The sequence below is a fragment of the Patella vulgata genome, chromosome 1 (genome assembly GCF_932274485.2).
Source record: "Patella vulgata chromosome 1, xgPatVulg1.2, whole genome shotgun sequence".
NCBI classification, from domain to species: domain Eukaryota; kingdom Metazoa; phylum Mollusca; class Gastropoda; family Patellidae; genus Patella; species Patella vulgata.
In genome coordinates, this window is record NC_065879.2 from 87,672,413 (window position 1) to 87,685,783 (window position 13,371).

Below are 13,371 nucleotides of genomic sequence, written 5' to 3' on the forward strand. Positions count from 1 at the left end.
AAGTCAAAAGCAAGGAGGAGCCACTGTGGTTCAGTGAGTGCATTGGCCGATAAATTTCAACTGGATTTTCCGACATAGTTCCCACACGTCAGTAGTGTAGGACATGGCAAGGGATAATTGGGTATACGCCCAGAATTGAAACTACCCCCACTGCGTTTACTTTAAAGAACCCTTGACAATTGAATTATCTGACTCAATGACAGACCCTTCTGATCCAATGTGCGTGTGTTAACCATTCGGCCCTCCTGGGTTCCCGTTAAACAACCCTTGACAGATGAAATATTTGATATAAGAGTAGATTGTAGGGCAGAATCAATCACCATAATAACACAGAAAAGTAGGATATTAAACCCTATTTCATTTCATAAGCAAGGGAAAGTCACCTTAATGTAGGTCAAGGTTTTTTGTAATTCTGGGTATATTTGATCTACATTTGGTTTCTAGACTATGCCTATTAAATACTTTATGATTTCCGACCAAATTCTAAGTGATTTATATGTCACTTTACATTCTATATTATACATAAATTTCTGTAGAGAATTAAAATCTAATTGTGTTTGGGATGAATATTTAACAGTAAAAACAAAAAAAAATATTCAAAAATTGGGTCAAATGCATTCTTTTCCAGAATTATAAAATAAATTGATGCCTGGGATCTCTTGTTATCATACATCAAATAATCTTCCAGCCTAAAAAATAAAAAGTAGGCAATAAGAATACTTTCTTACTATTTATGGTTCACAATGTTTAAATAAACAATTTATTTTGCCACATCTAGACTGAGTCTCTATTTTGTTTCATCTTTGGGTAACACTTATTGTGTCTTGTCCAGTAACAGACCCAGGCAGATTATTATATTTTATTTCCATCGACAACAAATTGGATATTACCTATTAAAATCTATTTGAAAAGTAAAATATTGTCCATTTTTATACTGCTATTTACTGTAAAAATACACATAGGGTCTATCACAACTTGAAGAAAATCAATGGATGTGATTGTCAAAAATCAAGAATGCCAAGACTTGAATAGGAGAGTCCTAGGCATTGCCCCAAGAAGAATAACTAGATTACCAATCAAGTGTATAGAACTAGTTGATGATTAAAAATACAAATATGTATGTTACTTACATTTTACCTGATTATCAAGCCCTGTGAGAAAAAGTTTCCATAATATGAATAGGCATTTCCAACTGTCTTGATCTTTCTGATGTAGTTAACTGAGAAAAAAAACATACTATGTTTTAGTTGACTTAAATCGATTCAATATTTAAATAGACGAAAGTTTTAATTTAATTAAATTGTATTGTAATGTGTTGGTTTGCTTTGTCACAGATGAGACAAAATGAAAAAAATGAAATGAAATGGGGTTTGGCGTCCTACTGTTCAGCTTCGACTGGGCTAATGAGGTTGGGCATATACCATACAGTGTGCCACGAGAGAAATTTTGCCGGGTACCGTGACCCTAAGGCCTACTCTTGTATCAAATTCTAACTGCCAGGGGCTCTTTTACATGCACGCCAATGTGTACACGGGACCACGTTTTTTTGTTCAATCTGAACGACCAGACAGCTGTCCTTGTAAGGCCCCCCGTACTGCATCGTCTTACTGCAAACCCGCGACCTTAAAATATGCAAACCAGTGTCTAACCCACTTGGTCACCATGGGTCCCCACAGAGGAGATAGTCATATCTACATGTATCTGGACATAAGTAAGATTCTGTCTGTGCACATACATGTAAGTGTACAGTTTTACTATACTAAACTGAATTTTAAATTTCAAAATATTAAAATGAAATCGAGGTTTATGTCAGCTCCAACCGGGCTATATTGTGCCAAACACATTATGGTGAGATTCTAAAATACCACAACAACAATCTTTTCTATTAGAATTGAACACTCACCCTCCAAAAACACCTATGAGAAATCATAGGTGCTCAAATCACCATTTCTTCAGCTCTTTCTTTTCCCATATTTGGGTTTTTTGACTTATTTTATTATATGATCTTTGATTTGCTATGGCATCTAATATGGAAACTGAAAAATATGAATATGTGACATGTAATTAACTGTTTAAGATACCTTACCATATACAAACTGTGTGATATCTAAAACCATTTTAATGCCGAAGATCTTACCTAAACCGTGAAAATCTGTTTTAATAACCCTTGTTTGTCATGTGACTGGAGAGTCACAGTAATTAAAAGAGAGTCGTGTGGCTTAGTGTGTAAAGCACTGGCTTGCTACTCGGGAGGTTGCGGGTTCGCTCCCAGTGTTGACCGAGAAAGCTCATTTGGATTTTTCAGCATGGATTCCCTGTCTAGTCGTCATGGTGGCTAAGTGGGTAAGACGCTGGCTCGCTAGCCTGGAGGTCGGGTGTTCGATCCCTGCATTGGCCGAGAAAGTTCACCCAGATTTTCCGGCGTGGTTTCCTCTTGTTAGTGATGCAGGACGGAGGGCCTGACAAGGACAGCTGTCTAGTCATTCAGATTGAACAAAAAAACGTGGTCCCGTGTACACATTGGTGTGCATGTAAAAGATCCCCTGGCAGTTAGAATTTGATACAAGACAAGGCCTTAAGGTCACGGTACCCGGCAAAATTTCTCTCGTAGCACACTGTATGGCATATGCCCAACTTCATTAGCCCAGTCCTCCGTACTGCAATGTCTTACTGCAAACCCGCGACCTTAAAATATGCGAGCCAGTGTCTAACCCACTTGGCCACCGTGGTCCCCCACAGATGAGACTGTCATATCTACATGTATCTGGACATAAGTAAGATTCTGTTTGTGCACATACATGTACGTGTACAAATTTACTATAATAAACTGAATTTTAAATTTCAAAACAATAAAATGAAATGGAGGTTTATGTCACAACAGCTCCAACCGGGATATATTGTGCCAAACACATTATGGTGAGATTCTAAAATACCATAACAACAATCTTTTCTATTAGAATTGAACACTCACCCTCCAAAAACACCTATGAGAAAGCATAGGTGCTCAAATCACCATTTCTTCAGCTCTTTCTTTTTCCATATTTGGGTTTTTTGACTTATTTTATTATATGATCTTTGATTTGCTATGGCATCTAATATGGAAACTGAAAAATATGAATATGTGACATGTAATAAACTGTTTAAGATACCTTACCATATACAAACTGTGTGATATCTAAAACCATTTGAATCCCGAAGATCTTACCCAAGCCTTGAAAATCTGTTTAAATAACCCTTGTTTGTCATGTGACTGGACTGTCACAGTAATTAGAAGAGAGTCATGTGGCTTAGTGTGTAAGGCACTGGCTTGGTACCCGGGAGGTTGCGGGTTCGCTCCCAGTGTTGACCGAGAAAGCTCATTTGAATTTTTCAGCATGGATTCCATGCCTAGTCGTCATGGTGGCTAAGTGGGTAAGACGCTGGCTCGCTAGCCTGGAGGTCGGGTGTTCGATCCCTGCATTGGCCGAGAAAGTTCACCCAGATTTCCCGGCGTGGTTCCCCCTTGTCAGTGATGCAGGACGGAGGGCCTGACAAGGACAGCTGTCTAGTCATTCGGATGAAATGAAAAAACGAGGTCCCGTGTACACGTTGGCGTGCACGTAAAAGATCCCTTGACAGTTGGAATTCGATACACCGCAGTGCCGCTGTCCGGGCAAAATTTCCCTCATAGCACACTGTGTGGTGTATGCCTGTCTTCATTAGCCCAGTTCGGAGCAAAACAGTAGGACGTTAAACCCCATTTCATTTCATTTCTAGTCGTTTCAATGGAACACAAAACCTGAGGTCCCATTGGCGTGCATTTAAGCCGATAGTATGGTAGTTGGAATTTGTTGGCTGTAGCACCCGTGTCACAGTTCGACTGCTAGTTTGCGATACCCACTCGATATGAATGAGTGGTGATTGGCTAATGAATTCTAAAATCAGACGAATGCTTCGGCGAAGCGGACACACCACTCAAATACAATTCGGCCAAATATATCAAACATGTTTGATTCGGGCGTATGTCAGTGGATAAACTAGGTGAAGTTTAGCGCCAATTGATTCAGCCAAATCCTTTGGCTAGTTTATCCAGCACTGACGATTTAAGTTTGTACTTTCTTTATATGCAAATATCACATTTGAAAGAGGCTGTAAGCCTACTTTCTTTATATGCAAATATCTTATTTGAAATAGGCCATTATTATGTGATTCCCCACTTGAATGTGACTAGGAATAGGGTCGCCTGTCCAGCCTTGTGGTTTTCTCCGGGTCCTCCGGTTTCCTCCCTTTCCTAAATACCCCTAGGGTGTATTCGAAACAGTGTTCCGGTGCAGAGAACGGACGGAGAATGGGTTCTTGTCGGACTTGAGCAGTCTGGAATGCGTTCACGAACACATTCCCGTTCTCAAATCCCACACTACCTCATAGCTGGTGTGAGGGAGAACAAACATGGTCGACGTATCGATAACTGCTGAGAAAACAGCATCATGGGTGCATTTATTAATTTAAAAGTTTAATAACGTTCGAAAATTGGATGTAGTATGTGGCCAGTATAACATCAAGTAAGTTAGGTTGCCAGGCAACGAAACATATGCCCACAGCAGTTTAATCGTTTGCGCAGTCAACAGGGATTGTCGCATATTCATTCTTTTGTAGGTAATGTGGGCATTTACAAGAAAATTTCATACAAGATTATAATTTTCGTCGTTTGTGGGTTTACAAAGGTCGACGCATCGATAACTGCTGAGAAAACAGCATCATGGGTGCATTTATTAATTTAGAAGTTTAATACCGTTCGAAAATTGGATGTAGTATGTGGCCAGTATAACATGAAGTAAGTTACGTTGCCAGGCAACGAAACATATGCCCACAGCAGTTTAATCGTTTGCGCAGTCAACAGGGATTGTCGCATATTCATTCTTTTGTAGGTAATGTGGGCATTTACAAGAAAATTTCATACAAGATTATAATTTTTGTCGTTTGTGGGTTTACAAAGGTTCTACAAACTGAAACAAGGGCCTTAATTGTTGAAATTTGACAGATTTTTTTGTTTTGTGTTTTACTAATTTAAATAATGCATACAATTTTCATACAAATCGGATGATAATTTTGTTGTTCGTGCGTTCACAAGGTTCGAAAAAGTGAAACAAGGGCCACAACTCTAGACATAATTCACAGAAATCGCAGAAATTTAATAGACGTCTTCGTTTCACTAATTTAAAAGATTTAAATGAATTTCACAAAGTGAAACAAGGGCCATAACTCCAGAAGAAACTAACAGAAATTATTGAAATTAAATAGGATTCATCTCATTAAAATAAACAACATATCAATTTTAAAATAATCAGTTCTGTAGACGACGGACAAACCTACGGACGAGGGCGTATCAAAAGGTGATGTAATCGTCATCCAAAGAATTGAAAAGGAGTAAAACGGTGTCATAATTTATCAAAATTATGCTTAATAGCGAAGTAAATACTAAACAAGTTATCGTAACAGATTGTATGAATTTAATTCATCTTGTTACCATGGATACCGTTCTCTCATGTTCGAGACTCATGAAAGTGTTTTCATGTTCTTCAGCCGTTCTCGAACCTGCGCAAACACTGTTTCTAATACACTCCTACGGTACGCGCAAGCAAATCATTCAAATAAAATTGAACAATATTAGCCTCGAAATTACCTAGCGCCAGTAAGTATAAAGGATCTATCCGACAAACACTAACAACAACTCTAGGTTGATTACATGTCATTTGGGACTCACGTCATTTGGGACTCAAAAAAATATGACCACGACATTTGGGACTCCGGTATACGTCGTTTGGGACTCGGGTTAACGACGTTTGGGACTCGGGATAATTTATTAGAAATAGGCCAATTCAAACAAAACACGAAAGAAAATATTTATTAACATGAAACACGTGGTTAGTTAAAGGCTCAACCAAACGATAAAACATTAGTTGCACTTACGGTTCTTTGATAATCATCGTTTCTCATAAAAGTTTTATATTTATTTAAAACGAATAATATGCTGATGAATTTATTTGAAAATGACCTACACAAAAAACCAAATAAATATTTACACGACATGCAATCTTAAATAAAGCTATTTCACGTACAAAGACCTACAATAAAATCCAGGTGAATTGGGAAAAATATTCATGTATTTTCTTATTGAAGAGTAGCTATTTCAATTTGTAAATGCCCAGTCATCTTAGACAAATAATAATTCCAACTTCAAACCATACTATGAATAATTGTATTTTTCCACTTGCATAATAATAAAAACTTGACTTTTATTATTTTATTTCTTCAGGCCAAGAACATGGAAAATTGGTAATTGCCTTGTATCACTGCTAACTATAAGGCACAGGGAGCCTTGGGCAGAAATGATAATAATATGGTTCTCAGATATGTTACTGTGTACAGACTGAACAAAAAATATATATACACTATTACATGTACATTATATCATTGGCAATAATAAGATCCAATTTTAGTTTTTAGTTACACACTGTTAACCACCAATAGATGAAAATAAATCATAAAATGTATTCAGCTCGACGTAAGACTTAAATAAATAGATACAGTTGGTTTAACTTGAACAGAAGTTTTAATTATCTATGCTGCATATATGCATATATCACCTTGCAGCTGAATCACATTACATATCTTTTTAGTTGATGTTCATATCGTCTTATGTATTTGTCAACATCAATGTGACCTTGTTCTATGTCACATTAGCCTATTCACGTTACCACGAATTTACTCACCACACCTTCGCATAGTTATGAATTTATTGTTTCACTTGACTAAATAAATATTTTGTAGGAATGTATGCTTTTATAGATTGGACACTTGTTTGCAATATCATTGTCGGTGGAAACTGGCACTATACCTAAAGAATGACTGAACAAATAGCGGAGACGGGGTTTCAGCCGGCTGATTTAAATTATATCTTTAAATACAGTAAAGCTTGAAATATGTCAGTTTTCCCTCTTTAGAATGTTTTTGTAAATAAGTTTTTATTGTAGTTTCCGTGGCGTATTCCCAATAAGCGTTAGAAACAAAGATATACACCCTTAATCCCGGTGCCGATAAATGTTGGGTTGTGTGGAACATGCTAACAAATCTCAGGTACGATATATGTTTGATTCTGGTTGAGAACAGCATGAGAGCAACATGATTGTTTTCATTGGAGATGAGACGCAAATATTCAAAGGGGTCAGACAAACTCTAAACCAACCGCGTTCCCTTCACTGAGTCCCTTCAAAGGAGGCCCTGTCTGTCTACCTGTGGAATAACATGCATTTGTATCTGTTAAATTTGTGTGGTAGACAGATTGATATTATTTATATAACGTCTTACCCCAAACAAATTGCAAAAGAAACCATGAAGTTTCTGAGAGCGATATTTCGTAATTAGTGTGCTTTAATGGTGGGAGAATAAATAATTAAATTTTTCAAACACAAACTGGTCATATATAAAATAGCATTTTCTGACAAGACCAGCGATAATCTCGCAAGATATGACTTTTACTATGTCTATTAAATGGTTTTCGACGTCTCTTCAAGGTCACCGTCTTGCGCCAAAGTCGTGAAACGCACCGTCGGGGGATTTGTTGGGGCCTGTCTCCCCCAGGAAAATTTCTAGAAATTTCAAGTCGGTCTTGCCTGGCAGTGAATACGGCAACCTGAAAGTGGTCGATTTTAATGTAGACATCTGAACTCCAATCAACAAATCAATCAACCAGGCTGTTGTCGTTGCATTCACATGACACCAGACGTGTCACCGATGAAACAAATATGCCTGAAACAAATGTCCTGTTAGTGCGACCCATTTGTGACAATTTCAAGGTCCCAAATAATAGTCCTTTTTTACTATTAATAGTAATTCAATCAGTAAGTGCTATTTACCTTATAATAGTCGTCTTGGCTTTTACCCGACATTACACAAAACACCAATGGTAACTGTCGGGTGGTCTCTCCAGTCTTAATGAAGGCGTGTATGGAAAACAGCTTGTTCACCACCGGAAAAGTTGCATCCATATACCAAGTTTTTGCGCGTGCGAGTAGTTGCATCTGTCTATCAGTACAAAAAATGTGATGGCGCCTTTCCCCAACTTTTACTCTTTTTTGATAAAATCCCGGTGCACTATGATCGATGAAATCTTCGTCAAGCTAAAACAAAAAATAAATAAAAAAGTACATTTAAGTACATGTTAATAAATAAATATAATTGTACATTTAATTACATGTTAATAAATTCTTATATACATGGGTATTTAATTGCATGAGTACTTACGCTTGACGACACGTCAGTGGGATCTTTTGGTCGCAGAGTCTGTCGGGTTCTTTATAGCGACCTTACAAGTGCTGCAATGGGTGGTCTGCTATGAATGGGTTCTTCTGCAGAACCGACACTGGATAAAACTCTCTCCGCTATTGAGGAACATGCCTTGGTAAAAACATTTCCTTTGGCTTCATGCTTTGCCTGTAATGATAAGATAAAACATATTAAACTACAAATATATTATTGGTTTATTTATATTTTATTTATTTATTTATATATTAAATTCATTTATTATTATCGAGTTAACTAGGTTAACTAGAGTTAATTATGCAGAATTAATATAACACAACATACACAGATGGCAATAGAATGAGACAGTGTTCAGAAAAAGGGCGGAAGAAGACTACCTGTCCTACTTGATTCTAGGACCAATTTAATACAAGGAAATGAATGGCATAGTTTGTGTCAAGTGAATTTAGTGAACTTTAAACCCCATTTACTCGCCCTCTCTCTACAGAGATAAATACTTTTCGTGTTACATACAATAACAATTATTGGCCATTATTAAAAAAATATATTAAAAGGAAATGAAATTCTGTTACCTGTTTTTCTTTGTGTAGTACATGCTAACATCAATGACTGGGAAAAAAAATAACGAAACTGTAGAGAAACTTCTGAATCATTGAAAGTCTAATATTAGGCCTACACATTGATGACATTGATATAAAAAAAAAGGCTGATTTGTTTGTTGGTGTTTTTTTCTTTTACAGAAATAAGATTACATTTCAACTAAACAACTAACACAAAAGTTAGTATCTAGCTATAGTCCATGTCTGGATATACATTTCTCCTTTTGCCCGAACGTCTATAAAAATCAAAGATGGCGGCCAATAATTGCAACCGGGTATTACTATAAAATCAAGACAGATTCTTACCTGCTGGTCCTAGTCGGGGGTTTCTTGCAATTATAAGTATTTGAACAACGGTGTAGCGCCGATTAGCTAAAAATAATTAAGCACGATTTCAGAAAAATTAAGACAGATTCATTAGATTTCTGAATTAGCGGAACACTTTTAGAACACATCAAAAAAATTTTCTTTGTGGCGCCATTATATAAATAGACTTCCGGTGCAGTCAGTGGCAGTAGTTCTAAATCTGACTGTTTTAAACGAAACGAATTATTATATACATAGAAGCAATATATACATGCTAAATTAAATACACGGTTTTATTTTTTGTAAAAATTTACAAACCTGCGGTCTGGTATTCTATGTGACCATTATAATTTTTTTTAAAATATCACGGCTAAAGCACCCTGTTGATGCTAACTTCACTACATCTATCTAACTGAATGTCGCTGATATAATATCAAAGAAAGAATTTGTCGCAATGACTAAAGTATAGATACTTCTTCTTAGTTAGTTGTATTTTACGTCCGCTTCCACCGAAGTGATATCGCAGACAAAAAGTATAGATAACTTGGAGAACCATTATATCAATAAGTCGATTATGAGATACACGTGGATGATCAATTAAATTTGATTGGTTACTTTTCAGTTAACCAATACTGTCCAATTTCGATTACATCAACCAATTACATTATTAAGAGTTTTACTCATTTTTTTTGTTCATTGTACATTGAATCAATTTTCGAAAACACCAGGGTGCTGAAAATCACATGTACACTATATATTCATTTGATCTATCAGTTTATTGGGTCAATAAAAAAAGACAGACATTTTAACTTTACAGACAACTTAACATCAATTAACATTCAAGTCTGTCTGGCAATTGTCTGATTAATTGGTACTCACACCCTTCCAGTGAAGAACAGCATGTGATTTTCGAGATGTGAATTAAGCCCTTTATTACTTTTCTTAAAACTTGACGACTCCCGAATTCAGACTTTGTATGGAGTTTTTTTTTAAAAAAGAAAACAAATCTTGGAAGGTACACATTACTTGTGTTAATGATATGAAAAAAACACAAGATTTTATAAATCGACACAAGTTTGTGTTAATGCAATGCAAAACAACACATAACTTGTGTAGATTAGTTTTAACACAAGTACTTGTGTGATCCAACACAAGTGTTTTTTCAGTGTATAATTAATGTAAAATATAATTCACTTAGTTTGACGATCGACATAAACAGCTTTTCTAACGTAATGTCATAAAAACAATCAAAGCAACATTTGTCTCCATATTTTAACCAATGATGTTCAATATTTGTTCTACAGCTGTCTTGTTGCCTTAATATGGCTTTCTTGTCATCATTAAAATAGTTTTCCTTCATGGGAGCCACGGTAGCTCAACAAGTAAGGCGTTGGCTCGCTAACCCGGAGGTTCCGTGTTCGATCCCCGCGTTAGTCGCGAAAGTTCCCCTTGTCAGTGTTGCAGGCAGAGACGTGCTGTAGCCTCCAAAGGCAGGTAGGCAGAGCAAACTTAGGGCACTTCGGGGGGATTTGGTTGGTTCTGTGGCACATGTTAGAATCGATTTGACGTATATGGCATACAGTACATTGACACTTGGTTGGAGGATTATGATTAAGTCCTATAAGATCTGAACATAAACATAGTTAGCAACAATCGAGAACTAAACAAATTAAGGGCACGGAAGGGAGGGCACATACCCACGCACACTATAGGCTTTATTGAGAAATTGTTAATATTTTAATAAGAACTACAAAATTAACAGCAATAATTTAAATCGATAAACTATATATATATATATATATATATTATGTACACACATATATATATATATATATTATGTACATAATATGTTTAAATGTTCGTCCACTTTCACGTCTGTTTTGTCAAAATGTCCGTATATAAATGTCTATGTCTGTCTGTCTAAATGTTCGTCCATATTCATGTCTGTTTGTCAATATCTGTGATTGTCCCTACTAGCACCTCATTACTTTGCACTTGTTATATCATGTCTCGTCCTCCTATTTATTGTCTTCTGTACATATATATATATATAAATCTAACTATCCTTTAATTTTTTCCACTATTCACATTGTAAATATTTTCAGTATGTATATATAACATGTAATTGTCTGCGATATCACTTCGATGGAAGCGGATGTTTAATAAAGCTATTTCACACACACACCACGCCACTTGACTCAATAACAGAGCTTAATATGATACAACGCGCAGGCGTTACTTGGGTGGATTTAGAGACATAAGAACTTTTACATGAAGATTCTATCAAACGAAGAATTTCCCGGGTTCCCGTTGTCATTGGTGCGCGGGGGTGGGGGGAGGGGGGCTGGCAAGGGATGAAACGAAAAACCGAGGTCCCGTCTACACATTGGCGTGTACGTAAAAGAACCTGTGGCAGTAAGAGTTCGAAATAAAGAGTAGGCCATAGCACGCTGTATGGCGTAAACCCAGTGGGACGTTAAACCCCATTTCATATCCTTTTGATCTCCAGTTTTATCTGCTTAGTTACAAATGGTCTATCACAAAACCCTGCGACCCGTGACGTGTCAAAACATGTACGGTGAGTTGTGGGCATGTATTCGTGGAAAACTTCAGAACCAGTTCAGGTTTAAAATATGTCCTGGTGGAAACCTCACCTGCATAACACGCCCCGATTGAATTGCATTTAAAGAAAACACGTGATCGACACCCGTTATATTGCGCTGTGCGCGTTCTCATATTCTCAGTCCCGCTGTCTGTCTGATCAAGTAAGACCACCGTCTGCCAGAACAAGGTTAAATTCAGTTGAATAATAGCCGTTATCACTCAAGTAAGTTTAATTCAAAATATATTATCGATATTTGCGAAATGAGCTCCAAGGGTTGGGTCCAATCTCGTACCCCGCCTAAAGTCAGAGGTACCTCCCTAGAATTTTAAAAGAATCAGAAGCTCTGGGGCATTATGTCTGCTCATTTATCTGCCTCCACGTATAGGCACTGTCTAGCTTAAGCTAAGCAGTTGTCCCAGGGCTCCGTGGTTTAGGATTTCACGCGGTTCATGGCAAAAAGATTAAAAGATGAAAGTTCCACTGATTGGTCGTGCGGCGCGATGGGTGGTGAGTCATACTAACCCTATACTGCCTGTCTACAATTAGCTCTGCTTGAGAACAGTGACTAAGCTAGTTGACCGGGAATTTTGAGAAGTATTTATTCTGCTTCCATTTAATGAAGTTGAAAAAGTTTATTTAGTCTTTGTGTGTATGATAGATGTGAAACGGAGTAGAACCGCATTATGAAACAGTATACTAATTATTGGATATGGCGGTCATTTAGGGCAGAGATCTATTCTCGAAGTATGGGGTAGATGATCTCTGTGTGCAGAATGTGGGTGAGTCTGCGATCCCTGGAAACCGGTATCGTAGGCTATAAAGTAATCTATTCGTAGCGGTAGGGGAACAGCGATTCTAGCCTGGCCCAAGAACCCCGCCTGCTTAAACTGAAGTTTGTGTGCAGGGTTCGAATTAGTGAAGTATGGCCAAAACAGCGACGATGCATCATAAGTTGATTTCCGCGACGTTATCTCGATAAATGTAGAAGAAAAAATTACACTTGGCCCAAACCCCATTTATCTCTGGACATGCGGCTGAAATATAGTCTATAAAACCTTATTGAAGACATATTTATTTAGACGTTATGTTTAGTGGTGCATGGTATTGGACTTTTATTGTACAGAACTGAATCACAAGCGCTATGAGCATACTCTGCGTGGACTAGTGCTATATAAATGACATTATTATCATTATTTATTATTATTAATATGTAAAGGAGTTTATTTTGCCGCGTACAAGCATTTCTCCGAGAAATATGTGAGCGCAATATTAATAGCTAGAGGTAGGCTAATACTATCAGATCTGTAACTGTATCTCTCTGCCATAGAAAAGTACAGGGTGGTTTTTGGTATTAAATTTCTGCTTTGTGTGTGGCTTTACAACACTTTTTATGCGCCCACATTTTTATGTGGACGTATGTTATTTTCGCCCCTGTCATTCCAGACGTCCGTCCGTCCACAATTTGTTTGTAGAAACTCTACAGGTCACAATTTTATAATGAAACAAAGAAGCCTATTCAATTTCAGCAATTTCCAATAATTACTTTTAAAATTAAAAATG

The 13,371-nt window shown here is 37.0% G+C and overlaps 1 protein-coding gene and 2 long non-coding RNA genes across 5 annotated transcripts in view; 1 reads left to right on the top strand and 2 right to left on the bottom strand.

The window, feature by feature from the left end:
• Positions 1 to 1,138: 1,138 nt before the first annotated feature.
• LOC126816953 (uncharacterized) lies at positions 1,139 to 7,999 on the bottom strand. Its single transcript, XR_007678703.2, has 4 exons — positions 7,896 to 7,999; positions 2,972 to 3,104; positions 1,904 to 2,036; positions 1,139 to 1,219 (listed from the first exon to the last, which is right to left on the bottom strand). It is a non-coding gene; the product is annotated as an uncharacterized LOC126816953 (long non-coding RNA).
• A 21-nt stretch (positions 8,000 to 8,020) lies between these two features.
• On the bottom strand, positions 8,021 to 9,274 carry LOC126817008 (uncharacterized). Of its 2 annotated transcripts, XR_007678736.2 has the most exons (4): positions 9,207 to 9,274; positions 8,874 to 8,910; positions 8,284 to 8,472; positions 8,021 to 8,159 (listed from the first exon to the last, which is right to left on the bottom strand). It is a non-coding gene; the product is annotated as an uncharacterized LOC126817008 (long non-coding RNA). The 2 variants fall into 2 exon arrangements; XR_007678762.2 differs by lacking the exons at positions 8,874 to 8,910; positions 9,207 to 9,274 and adding an exon at positions 8,626 to 8,697.
• A 2,634-nt stretch (positions 9,275 to 11,908) lies between these two features.
• LOC126811332 (GTPase IMAP family member 9) overlaps positions 11,909 to 13,371 on the top strand; it is a 33,933-nt gene continuing 32,470 nt past the window's right edge. Inside the window, exon 1 of one of the 2 annotated variants that reach the window (XM_050536884.2) lies at positions 11,909 to 12,033. The gene's annotated coding sequence lies outside the window, so the exon portion shown is untranslated. The remainder of the gene's footprint in view (positions 12,034 to 13,371) is intronic. The other variant, XM_050536968.2, reaches the window with a different exon arrangement.